The 12,401-nt window shown below is 41.0% G+C and overlaps 1 protein-coding gene across 5 annotated transcripts in view; it reads right to left on the minus strand.

Moving 5' to 3' along the window:
• The window catches only part of fam20b (FAM20B glycosaminoglycan xylosylkinase), a 161,036-nt gene that overhangs the window by 127,838 nt on the left and 20,797 nt on the right, over positions 1-12,401 (minus strand). For 3 of the 5 annotated variants that reach the window (XM_060829662.1, XM_060829657.1, XM_060829659.1), the window contains exons 3-4: positions 5,723-5,778; positions 5,212-5,254 (exon numbers count right to left, since the gene is read on the minus strand). The exons of 1 other annotated variant lie outside the window; for it this stretch is intronic. The gene's annotated coding sequence lies outside the window, so the exon portion shown is untranslated. The remainder of the gene's footprint in view (positions 1-5,211; positions 5,255-5,722; positions 5,779-12,401) is intronic. One more of the 5 variants, XM_060829660.1, reaches the window with a different exon arrangement.

The following is a 12,401-nucleotide window of genomic DNA, read 5'->3' on the forward strand; positions in this document are numbered from 1 at the left end:
GAGGCAGGCAATAAGCAATTAAGAGAAAGAGGGGCTTAGCGTTGTGAATAGTTGTTTAAAGTTCACGTTTAGAGTTAAAGAATAAATTGATATTATTTTCTTTAAATAGTAGAATTTGGGAGTTCTCTGTCACTCATATTTTAACAGATTATGAGGCAAGGTGAGCTTTTCTAGGTGTTTGGTTCAATTAACACAGGGGTTTCCCGTGTCATAATAAGGACATTGAGGGGTTTATAAAATATAGGATGTTTATAAAATCCTGAGTGGCATAGATAAGATGTATAGCAAAGGTCCTTTCCCTAAGGTGGAGCAGTTCAAAACTAGGGGGTATATTTTTAAAGTGCGAGGAGAAAAGTTTAAAAGGGACTTGCAGAACAACGTTTTCACACAGAGGGTGATTCATCTGTGGAATAAATTTCCAAAAGAAGTGGCAGATTCAGGTAACGTTACAACAATTAAAAGACATTTGCATAGGTCCATGAATACGAAAGGTTGAGAGGGATATGGGTCAAACACAGATAAGTGAGACCAGCCTAGTTTGGGAAACATGGTCAGCATGGATGGGTTGGATAAAGGGTCTGTTTCCTTGCTGTATGAGGATACAGGGTACTAACTCATGAGACATTTCAGAGAACATCTCTAGGACACACGGACCAAACAACCCCATTGCCCTGCGGTCGACCATTTCAACTCCCCCTCCCTCTCCGCCAAGGACGTGCAAGTTCTGGTCCTCTTTCACCACCAAAGCCTAGCCACACGACGCCTGGAGGGAGAATGCCTCATCTTCCACAAAGGGACCCTCCAACCACACAGCGTCAACATTGATTTCACCAGTTTCCTCATCTCCCCTCCCGCTACCTCATCCTAAATCAAATCCTCCAACTCAGCACCCCCCTCTTGAACTCTCCCACTTGTCCAGCTTCCTTCCCATCTATCTGCTCCACCCTCCATTCTGACCTATCACCATCACCCCCTCCATCTGCATCTACTTATCACCTTCCCAGCCAAATTCCCTCTAGCCTCACAACCCCTCCTATTTATCTCTGTCACATCTCTGATGAAGGGCTTATGTCCAAAACATTGCCTCTCCTGTTCCTCGGAAGCTGCCTAACTAGTGGTCACTTTCTCCAAGTCATTATAACCTTACTGCGAAGCCTCTTCCAAGGATGCCCATCTCAAAGAAATTCTCCTCCTCCCTCCACAAAGATCTCAAAGAGTCTCTCTCGCTCACTCACACTGCACCCACCAGGTCATCTCTTCTGCCCGGAAGCTCTTAAACCACGTCAGAAGCAAGCCCACTACTACAGCCACATCTCCTTCCTCAGCATTTTCCTACGCAACCAATTTATCTTGCATGGACTCTAGACTACATCCAGGCCATCACAATTTGGACTTGACCAGGACAACCATTACCTACAGCAAATCCAATGCCTCCAGAAACAGTTCTCCTTCTGGATCCCCCGTTCCATCCTTGGAGCCATTCGTGACCACCTATTCTTGCTTACCCAAAATTCACAAAATTGATTGTCCCAGTCGACCCATCATCTCCCACTATCCTGCCCCACTGAACCTCTCTCTTCATACCTTGACACTGTCCGGTCACCCTTGGTCTAGGGACTCCCCACATATGTTCAGGATACCACCCACACCCTCCACGAGTTTCGTTTCCCTGGGTCCCAATGCTTTATCTTCACCATGGACATCCAGTCTCTGTACATGTCTATCCATCATGGCAAAGGCCTCCAAGCCCTCTGTTTCTTCCTCTCCCGTCGACCCAACCAGCACCCCTCCACCGACACACTCATTCGATTGGCTAAACTTGTCCTCACCCACAACAACTTCCTCTTCGAATGCTCCCACTTCCTCAGACCAAAGGAGGAGCCATGGGCACCCGCATGGGTCCCAGCTTCACCTGCCACTTAGTCAGATACATGGAACAGTCCATCTTCCGTAGTTCCACTATTTCCCACCTGTTCCTCCAGTACTTTGATGACTGTATTGGTGACACCTCGTGCTCCCATGAGGAAGTTGAACAGTTCATCAACTTCACAAACACCTCAAGTTCACCTGGACCACCTCGGACACCTCCCTCCCCTTCCTGGACCTCTCCATTTCCGGCAACTAATTCAACACTGACATCGACTTCACACCCACTGACTCCCACAGCTACCTGGACTAGACCTCATCACGCAACCTCCACCACCACTCCCCACTGTAAAAATACTATCCCCTACTCCCAGTACCTCCACATCCACCATTGTTGCTCCCAGGAGGAGCAATTCCACTCCAGAACACCCCAGATGGCCTCCTACTTCAAGGACCACAATTTCCCCTCCCACGTGGTCAATATGCCCTTCAGCACACCACCTCCACTTTCTGCACCTCTGCCCTTTCACCCCACCCCTCCAATGGCAACAGGAATAGAATCCCCGTGGTCTTCACTTTCCATTCCACCAATCTCCGGATACAATGCATCATCCTCTGCCATTTCCACCACCTAGTCAGACCCCAACACCAGAGATATATTTCTCTGCCCACCCCTATCAGCATTCCACAAAGATCATTCCTCTGTAACTCCCTTGTTAGGTCCATGCCCCCCACCAACCCACCCTCCTTTTCCAGCACCTTCCCTCGCCACCAACCCCCTTACCATCCAAGGCCTAAAAGGTTCCTTCCACATCTGGCAGAGATTTTCCTGCACATCCAAATACCTCATCTACCGTGTCCATTGCTCTCAACATGGTCTCTTCTACATTTGGGAGACAAGACGCTAACTTGCGGAATGTTTCAGAGAACATCTCTGGGGCACACACACCAAACAATTGCAACCCCCTGTGGCTGAGCACTCTAACTTCCCCTCCCACTCCACCAAGGACATGCAAGTCCTGGTCCTCTTACATCACTAAATCCTAGCCACCCGATGCCTGGAGGAAGAACGTTTCATCTTCCGCCTTGGGATCCTCCAACTACATGGATTTCACCAGTTTCCTCATCTCCCCTCCCCCACCTCATCCCAGATCCAATCCTCCAACTTGGCACCGTCTTGAATTCTCCCAGGTGTCTGCTCCATCCTGCGCTCTGACCTATCGCCACCACTCTCCCTATCACCTTCCAAATTACCTACCCAGCTGCCCCATCCCCCCATTTATCTCTCAGCATTCTCCCCACCACCAACGCCGCCACCCCCCCCCGCAACCTCACTGCCGACATTACCGATGAAGGGCTTATGCCAGAAACGTCGACTCTCCTGTTCCTCAGATGCTGCCTGACCTTCCTGGGCCCCATTTTTCGATTCCTTGCTGTATGACTCAATGATTCCACAATTACAAGTCTCATCAGACAGCATTTTCCAGGACTGAAAATTCTAACACCTAAAATGACAAGGCAGTAGATCCAATGGAACATCACAACCTGCAAGTTCTCCTCCAATCCACACACCATCTTGACTTGGACATATAACAGTCATTCCTTCACAGTCACTGAACCTAAAAACTGGAACTCCCTTCCTGACAACACAAGATGTACCTACACCGCATAGACTGCATGGCTTTAAGGCAGTGGCAGCTCACCATCACCTTCTCAAGGGGAATGATGGATGGACAATAAATGTAGGCTGAGCCAGCAATGTCCACATCCAATTTCTCTTTCAAAACAACCTGTCATTTGACACACCTTCATTTGAATGATCATATGAAAACTCAAGGTGCCAAAAAGGGCTTCTGCCTTTTTTTGTTGGAGATGGCAAAAAGCTAGAAAATCCAGGGACAGCAACTGCTTACAGTTTAGGATCCTTTAAGAAGAAGATATCAGTATCCTTTAAGCACCTATGAGGAAAGAAAGCAGCTAATATATTCTTTTTCCCTCAATCTCCTTGATCATTAAAATTGAGGCTGCTCCTACATGCAATTCAAGAGGGAAACATAAGACAGTAAAATAAGGACACATTAACAGACGATATGCCCTTTCACTATGACACATGAAGGTCTAATGACAGATCACTGATCAGGGTAAAGAGTCAAAGGGAAATCTCCAGGAAAGGCACAGAGATACTCAATTAATAAATCGATTCCATTTGGTAAAAATAAGTTCAGCCCTAAAAAATGGAGAATCATATTTAACCCAGAATTCGTCTCATCAGTAAACCAACCGAGAATAGTTGAACGACCCCACCAATATGAATAAGGTGGTGCATTTATTTTCCTCAAGCATGGTTCCATATGAGCTGAATCAAGCAAAATTCACGGTCATATTTAACACTGTTCATGGACTAGCTAACTGCAAAAAAAAAGCTTCACTAAATGGATTTACTCTGATCTGATTCCATTAAGTGCTTAAATCCACCTTGCGAAAGATGTAGTTATCTGCACTCAATAACATATAGTATGGGTAATAAAGGGCACTCCCTTGCTATAGTTTAGTGTTACACTCCTGAATAAGTACAGACTGTTTTTATAATCAACCTGCTTAAAGACATTATTACACATCTCTGGTGCAGATGGGACTTAAACATGGGTCTAACACTGCACCATAACAGCCTTAATACTTACTGTAAATTCCAGATATTTTCTAATCAATCTGTTCAGAGATATTATGACACATCTCTGGAGCATGTGGGATTTGAACTCAGTTTCTGGCTCATAGGTTAAGGTCAGTACCATTACACCACAAGAGCTCTCATTACTGCATAACTTGTGTGGAACTACTTCTGGACCTAAACAGAGTATTCTTAGGAATCACCTGTGCTATTGTACCCAAGGACGACATTATCTACAACAAATGGAAGATTTCAAAGCATATTGGCATGTTTTTCTACACTAAACGTCTGGACATTCCTGAGCTTAAAACACGATGCCCATCTTTGACAGTCTCCTTTATTGAACACAGTCCGCCAATTTCTCAGCAACAAGCAGATAAGACCCATCCAGCAATCCTAGCCACTCTCCCCTACATCAAAAACATCTTGGAAATGACTGCCAGACTATTCAGATCCCTTTGCATCATGGTAATCCACCAATACGCTAAAGCAGCAGCTAATGAACTTAAAAGACTCTATATAGACAACAAGCAAAACTATATCATTTACAAAATACCTTGCAATAACTTTAACAAACATTACATTGGGCAAATAGGCAGAAAACTAGCCACCAGGATACATCAATATCAACTAGCCACAAAAAGACATGATCCACTCTGACTAGTATCTTTACATACCGATGAGGAAGGACACCACTTCGACTGGGACAACACCTTCATCCTAGGACAAGCCAAACAGAAACACATGTGAGAATTCCTAGAAGCATGGCATTCCAACCAGAACTCAATCAACAAACACATTGACTTGGATCCTATTTACTATCCTCTGAGAGAAAGAACAGGAAATGACATCACCAATGCAAGGAAACCTAAACACAAATAAAAAGCAGGCCATACTACCAGTGCTTCATCCAGACGCGCACTGATGAGGTTACCTCTTATGGTGACGAAACATCTGAAAATGAACCTTCCAGCTCAGCGAACAAACCTACATGCAGAACCTCAACCTGAGCTACAAATCTTCTCAAAACTCACTAGTCTCCTTATTTCCCAGCTTTACAATTCACTTTTAATGAACACTGCATTACATTAAAAATGAGACAGCATTCTTTCAATTGTCCAAATTAAGAAACGCCAGATTAAAGTGGTTCATGCAAGGCCGTAAAATCTTGTTTTCATGAGTACTTACCAAAAAAGACCAATTTATAGTCATATTGATAGTAGAATTGGCTCTTAACTTTACTCCTGATATTAAAACAAAAATAAGATATTTCATTGATAAATCCTATACCATCTACAGCCAGTTCTTCTATAATACTAGTTGTATTCCTGTGCGACCCCACAACATATAAAAACTGTGCTATAAAAATAACAAAATGCTGGCAATATATCGCGTTATAGCCAACACACATTATACACTTCACGTTTTAGAAGCAGCGTTCCCCTATTCACCAATCGTGTTACAGCAGAACTGACTGTACAAGAGATCTTCAACATAGCACACATTTAGTCACAAAATATCCAGCTAATTGTTCTGCAGCACTTCCACCTTGAACAACATCCCTTACATACAAACATAGATGATGGTATTACCAATTATACCGACACAATTTTTTATATGACACCCAGGTTGGTTTGCCTTTTAAGTGCTCTAAATCAGTTCAAATCAGTTTCAGAAGTATAGGAGTGGTATCGTTAAATCATATAAGCCAGGGTTAATGCTAAGTCAGACAAGGAGATGCATGAATACAACTTTATTAAACTCAGTCTTTTCCTCTGCAACATGGTGAAGAATATGCCATAAATTGTTTTCAGGTTCTTAACCTTCCCTAACTACTGAGCAATCGGTACTTTGGTCTGCAGTTTATTTTCCTTTATTCTTTTATAGGATGCATTACTGGTAAGGTTAGCATTTGTTGCCAATGCCCAACCACATATTGAGTCAAGTGGTCTACTAGCTTATGGCAGTTAAGTAGTCAACCATTTTACTGTGGACCTGGAATTACACGTAGGCCAGATTAGTAAGGATAGCAGATTTCCTTCCCTGAAGGACAGATGAGTTTTACAACCATCGATGATAGTAACTACTGATCTTGAAAACTGGCTTTCAATTTCTAAAATTATTAATTCAATTTAAATTCCACCAGCTGCCACAATTTTGTTCCAATGTAGGTCTTAAGAACATCAGATGTATCAAGATACATTATTTCTATATTAAACTAAAGAAATGGGCATGGTGGAAATCAAACAAAACTGAAATTGCTGAAGAAACTCAGCAGGTCTGATAGTGTTAACTCTGCTTGCTTTCCACAAATGCTGAGTGCAGTAATTCATCTTCAGAACACTGATATGTTATTTGTATGTCTAGAATTACAAAATGCAAGGATTGACCCTTTTAGCTTTCTAAGGTGCCTGCATAGCCATCAAAATCCCTATAATACCACTTAACAAAATCAGTTTTGGAGTTGAAAACAAGCTGTACAATTTCAAATTATATATGCTTGACTGTGCAGCACATGTGAAAGGGCATTGTAACATTACCAACAATAAATAAAAGAATACGAAAGAAGAACAAGAGAAGACTGCTCTACCAATAAAGATGCTAGTAGGTCCAAGTGTGGGCTTCACTCCACTTTTCTGCCTGCCTCTCGGTAACCCTCAACTTTCTTGATCATCTAAAATACACCCACTCAGCAATGAATACATTCCAGTAGCCCAGCTCCAGTGCTCTATGGTAAAGTAGTGTAAGACTAGACCAAACTGAAGGTATTCCTCTTGCTCTTAAATGGGAAACCTCATCTATTTTTAAAGCATGGTCCCCATTCTAGATTCTCCTATGATTAAAAGCATTTAGTCAGCACAAACCTCTTCAGAATTTTGAGTTTCACTCAGATCACCTCTCATTCTTCTCAACTCCAGTGAGTATAGCCTCAACCTTTCCTCAAATTCTCTTCATCCCAGTAGTCAGCCTAGCGAACATACTCTGAACTACTTCCAATGCAATTATATTCCCCCTCAAACACACCAAGCCATACACAGCACCCTTGGTGTGATCTCACTTACGGCCTGTAGTTGTAGCATATTTTACATATTTTTATACTTCACTGATCTTGCAATTAAAATAAACACAATTTGCATTCAAAGTATCTGTAAGCTAACCTTTTGTGATTCATGCATGAAGTATTCTGCAGTCTTTCACCATTAAACGGGCATTGTGGCTCAGTGGTTAGCACTGCTGCCTCACAGAACCAAGAATTCCAGCTTCGGGTGACTATCTGTGTGGAGTTTGTGCATTCGCCCCGTGTCTGCATGGGTTTCCTCTGGGTGCTCCAATTTTCTCCCACAATCCAAAAAGATGTGCAGGTTAGGTGAATTGGCTATGCTAAATTGCCTGTAGTATTCAGGGATGTGTAGATTAGGTGCATTAGTCAGGGGGGATAAAATGTAGGGGAATGGGTTTAGATGAGATACTCCTTGGAGGGTCAGTATAGACTTGTTGGGCTGAAGAGCCTATTTCCACACTGTAGAGATTGTAAATACATTCTGCATTTCATTTGTTTTCCTCTCCTCTTGCCATATTTTGTGCTGTCTGCCAATCTTTACCATTCACTGAACCTATCTATACCCTTTAACAAATTCTAACATTCTCACAACTTGCTTTCCTATCTATTTATTATCAGGTAAGACCTAAAAAAACTGGATAGGTTACATCTTAATGGGACTGGGATGGATATTCTCTTTGGGATATTTGCTAGTGCTGTTAGAGTGAGTTTAAACTGGCTTGTCAGCCTGATGGGAAGCTCAGGAGTAACCCAAATTGGAAGGAAATAAAATTAGCAACAGAAAGTCAAAAACATGGTCAAAAAGACATAGTTAAAGGCACTTTACCAGAATGCATGCAGCAACCACAAGGAAAATAAACTACAAGCACAAATGAAAATATGATCTATGGAGTGTGTTAGAGATGGTTTTCCACAAGAGTACATTTGAGGAGCAACTCAAGGACGTGTTATTTCTGATTTTGTCATATGTAATGAGAAAAGGCTAATTGTGAAACTTGTTATGAAAGAATTTTTAGTGACCAGAAGGTAAGGTAGTTCATTTTGAAGCAAAGATGTTAAATTTGAATAAGAGAAATTATGAAGGCACAAGGTACAAAATAGCTGAGGTAATTGGAAATTGGAAAATATATTTTAAAGAACTGCACATAAGCAATGGATAGTCTTTGAAGTGCTATTGTAATGACATACAGCAACTACTGTTGCTGTCAGCAATCACTGGTAATCAGTATGATTGTTTATCTAGGAAGTTCCATGCCACTGATATACAGCACCTATACACTCCTTCAAGATGTGAAAATTCAAAAGTGGTCAATCAACTATGGCTAACAAAGTAAGTTTGTGGTTTTTGCATAATATTAAAAAAGGCCTGTACAGTTGCCAGAAACAGCAGCAATTGGAGAGGATTGGGAGGTTTGTAGAATACAACAAAGAAGCAGCTGAGAAATTGAAAAGGTTGGGGGAACGAAAAATGAATGCAATTTAGCAAATAACAAAAACGTACTCCAAAGGGTTTGACAGGCACAATGAAAGGCAACATCTGGCAAAAACAAATGTGGGTCCATTAGAGGCTGAGTCAGGAATATTTACAATGGGAAATAGAGAAATGGCATACAAGCTAAATTATTGTTTTCCATCAGTTTTCACAGAGGAAGATGCAAGAACTCTCCTGGAAGTAGATATCCAAGTGGTTAAGGAGAGAGAGGAATTCTTGAAAACTAGGATTCGTGAGATGATGTACTTGAGAAATTAATGGGCTGAAAGCTAATAAATCCCCAAAATTCTGACAGTCTTCATCCCAGAGCACTGAAGGATGTGTAGTTAGAGATATTTGATGTAATGGTGATTGTCATCCAAAATCCTAGACTTCAAAATGATTCCTATAAATTGGAAAGTAGCAAAAGTCATCTCCCACTATTTAAGGAAGTTAGAAAATGGCAAAATATAAGCCTATCAGCCCTAAATCAGTCGTAGGATAAATGCTACAAACTATTATAAAGAATGGGATAAGCAGATATTTGATTGGCAATGATCTGATTGGGCATAGTCAGCATGGATTTACTTCCGAATTTTTTGAAGTTGTCACTAACAAAATTGATAAAAGAGAAATGATGAATATAGTATACTTGGATATTAAGACTTTGATAAAGCCTCTTACAGGAGACTGTTTAGAAAGATTAGAGCACATGGGTTATGTACTGGTATGAATCAATGATTGGCTAACAGAAAACACAGCAGGAATAAATGTTATTCTGATGTTGACAGGCTGTGGCTAGTGGAGCACTGCAAGGGTCAGTGCTTGGGTTTCAGATGTTCAAATTATAAAATGATTGAGGTAGGATCAAATGTATTATTTCTAAATTTGCAGATGATACAAAGCTAAGTGGGAACACGTGGCGTGTGGAAAATGTAAAGTGGTTTTAGCAGAATTTGGAAAGGGTTAGTGAAAAGAATATGGCAGATGAAATATGATGTGTAAAAATAGGTGGTTATCCACTTTGTTAGAATAAACAGATATGCACAACACTTATTTAATGGTAAAAGGTTGAAAATTTCAGATGTGCAAAGGGACCCAGGTATCCTTGTCGATAAATCACCGAAGGCTAATAAGCAGGTGCAGAAAGATAGGAGGAAGACTAATGGAATGCTGGCTTTTCAGTCCAAGAGGATTAGAGTATGGGAGGAGTGAAGTCTAGCTTCAATTGAGTAAAAGCTTGATGAAACCATAACTGGAATAGTGTGTGCAGTCTACTTCTCCTTATCTCAGGATTGTCATTGAGAGTATGCACTGATGGTTCACCAATTCTGTTCCTGGAATGGATGCAAAAGGGTGTGGAAGCCAATTCATCTAGTGCATTAAGGATAGGTTCATGATTGGTATAGATAAATAGGGTCACGATTAGTAAAGGGATCAAGGGTTACAGGGTGAAGGAAGGAGATTAGTGTTGAGATACATATCAGCCATGATCAAATGGTGAAGCAGACTAGAGGGACCAAATGGCCTAATTCTGCCCTTATAGTTTGTGGTCTTATGGTCTCTCTCCTCTGAAGAGAGATTAGACAAACAGGACCAAATGCTTTAGGTGTTTGAAGATTGAGGTCTGATCTCATTAAAACCTACTTCAAGGGATAGACGGGGTAGATGCAAGTGAGATGTTTCTCCTCGTTGCACAACCTAAAACTGGGGTTTTGGTGGGGGGGGGTGGAAGCAATTTCAAAATAAAGCAGATGCTACCTAGGTCCAAGAGGAGAAAAAAATTATTTTACTCATAAGGCACTTTTGTTTCACAGCCTTCTGTGGTACAGGAGTCTACAGTCTTTGAGTATGTTTAAGGTAGAAATCGATTAGTAGAGGTGTACTGGGTTATGGGGATGGGGTGAGTAAAACGCAAAATGTTCCATCAGTCATGATTTTATTGAATGGTGGGGCAGGCTAGATTAACTGAATGGCTCACTTATATTCCATTTATCTCAATTCTGTTTACCAGTTGTTCTCTATCCCCCATAATAAAATTGCCCCACACCATGAACCCCACACATGGCATATTATTGCATGGTCTTTCAAATTAATGACCGAAATGAAAACTAACCCATATCAGTTTGTTGGCTGAACAGATCAGTACGAAATGAGTTTATGCAGTAAATAAAAACATTAAAATTAAAGGTCACTTCAATCTCTCAGCTTCAGATCATTAAATAAATTATTTCAGGAGACTGTCACACACCTATCTTCTGGACCATCCTTTCCAGTTTGATTGGTCAAGTTTGTAAAACATTCAAGTTTCACACTGCCTTTGTTACATAGGGCTAGTCTATAAACTATTCCCACCAGCATTTTCCCTAACTCTACTTCATAATCTTCTTAGGCAAGATTCATCCTCACTAACCTCATGATGTCATCTCTTATTGTCAGCCTCCTTTTCCTCCTTTGCCATTTTATCTACTTCCTTGAAATATACCCTGAAATATTAATTTCCCAACATAAACATGTGTTCATGTCTCTAAAATGTTTAAAATCTAATCCACAATCTCCTGCTGTATTGTCTAACTTATTCTGAATGTTTTCACACATTCAGATAAAGAACCTTTTTTTTAAAACTGTCATTCCTTGCAGCATCAGAAGTTTATCAAAATACTCAAAACTAACATCTTTCAGTATTAACTTTTTAAGAATTTCTTTAATGAAACATGGGCATTTCAGGTAAGACCAACACTTGATACCCAACCCCATTTGTCTTTGAACAAACTGGCTTACTCAGCTACATCAGACAGCACTTAGGAGTAAAGCATATTGCTGTGGATCTGGACTCATATAAGCCAGACCAAGTAAAGGTGGCAAATTTCTTTCCCAAGGGCATTAGTAAACCAAATTTGTTTATACAACAATTCATGACGTTTGTCATAGTCGCAAAGATAAGCTTTATAATCCAGACTTGTAAATTTAAATTCCACCAGTTGCACTGGTGGGATTTGAACCCATTTGCGTGGATATGAGAAATTCTAAGAAGAAAAAGTCAATGACAGGCACAGTCTATTGGCCACCAATAATATCGCACTGGGGTGGGCAATAAGCAAAGAAATAACTTATCCCTGTAAAAATAGTACAGCAATTATCATGGGAGATTTTAATCTGCATGTCAGACAGAATAGCCTTGAGGATAAGTTCATTGAATGTATTCATGATAGTTTCCGTGAACAGTACATCATGGAACTGACCAGGGAACAAGCTATCAGAGATCTGGTCCTGTATAATAAGACAGGAATAATTAATGATCTCATAGTTTTGGATCCTCTTGGAAAGTGCAATGA

This window comes from Hemiscyllium ocellatum, chromosome 9, assembly GCF_020745735.1.
Source record: "Hemiscyllium ocellatum isolate sHemOce1 chromosome 9, sHemOce1.pat.X.cur, whole genome shotgun sequence".
NCBI lineage: Eukaryota > Metazoa > Chordata > Chondrichthyes > Orectolobiformes > Hemiscylliidae > Hemiscyllium > Hemiscyllium ocellatum.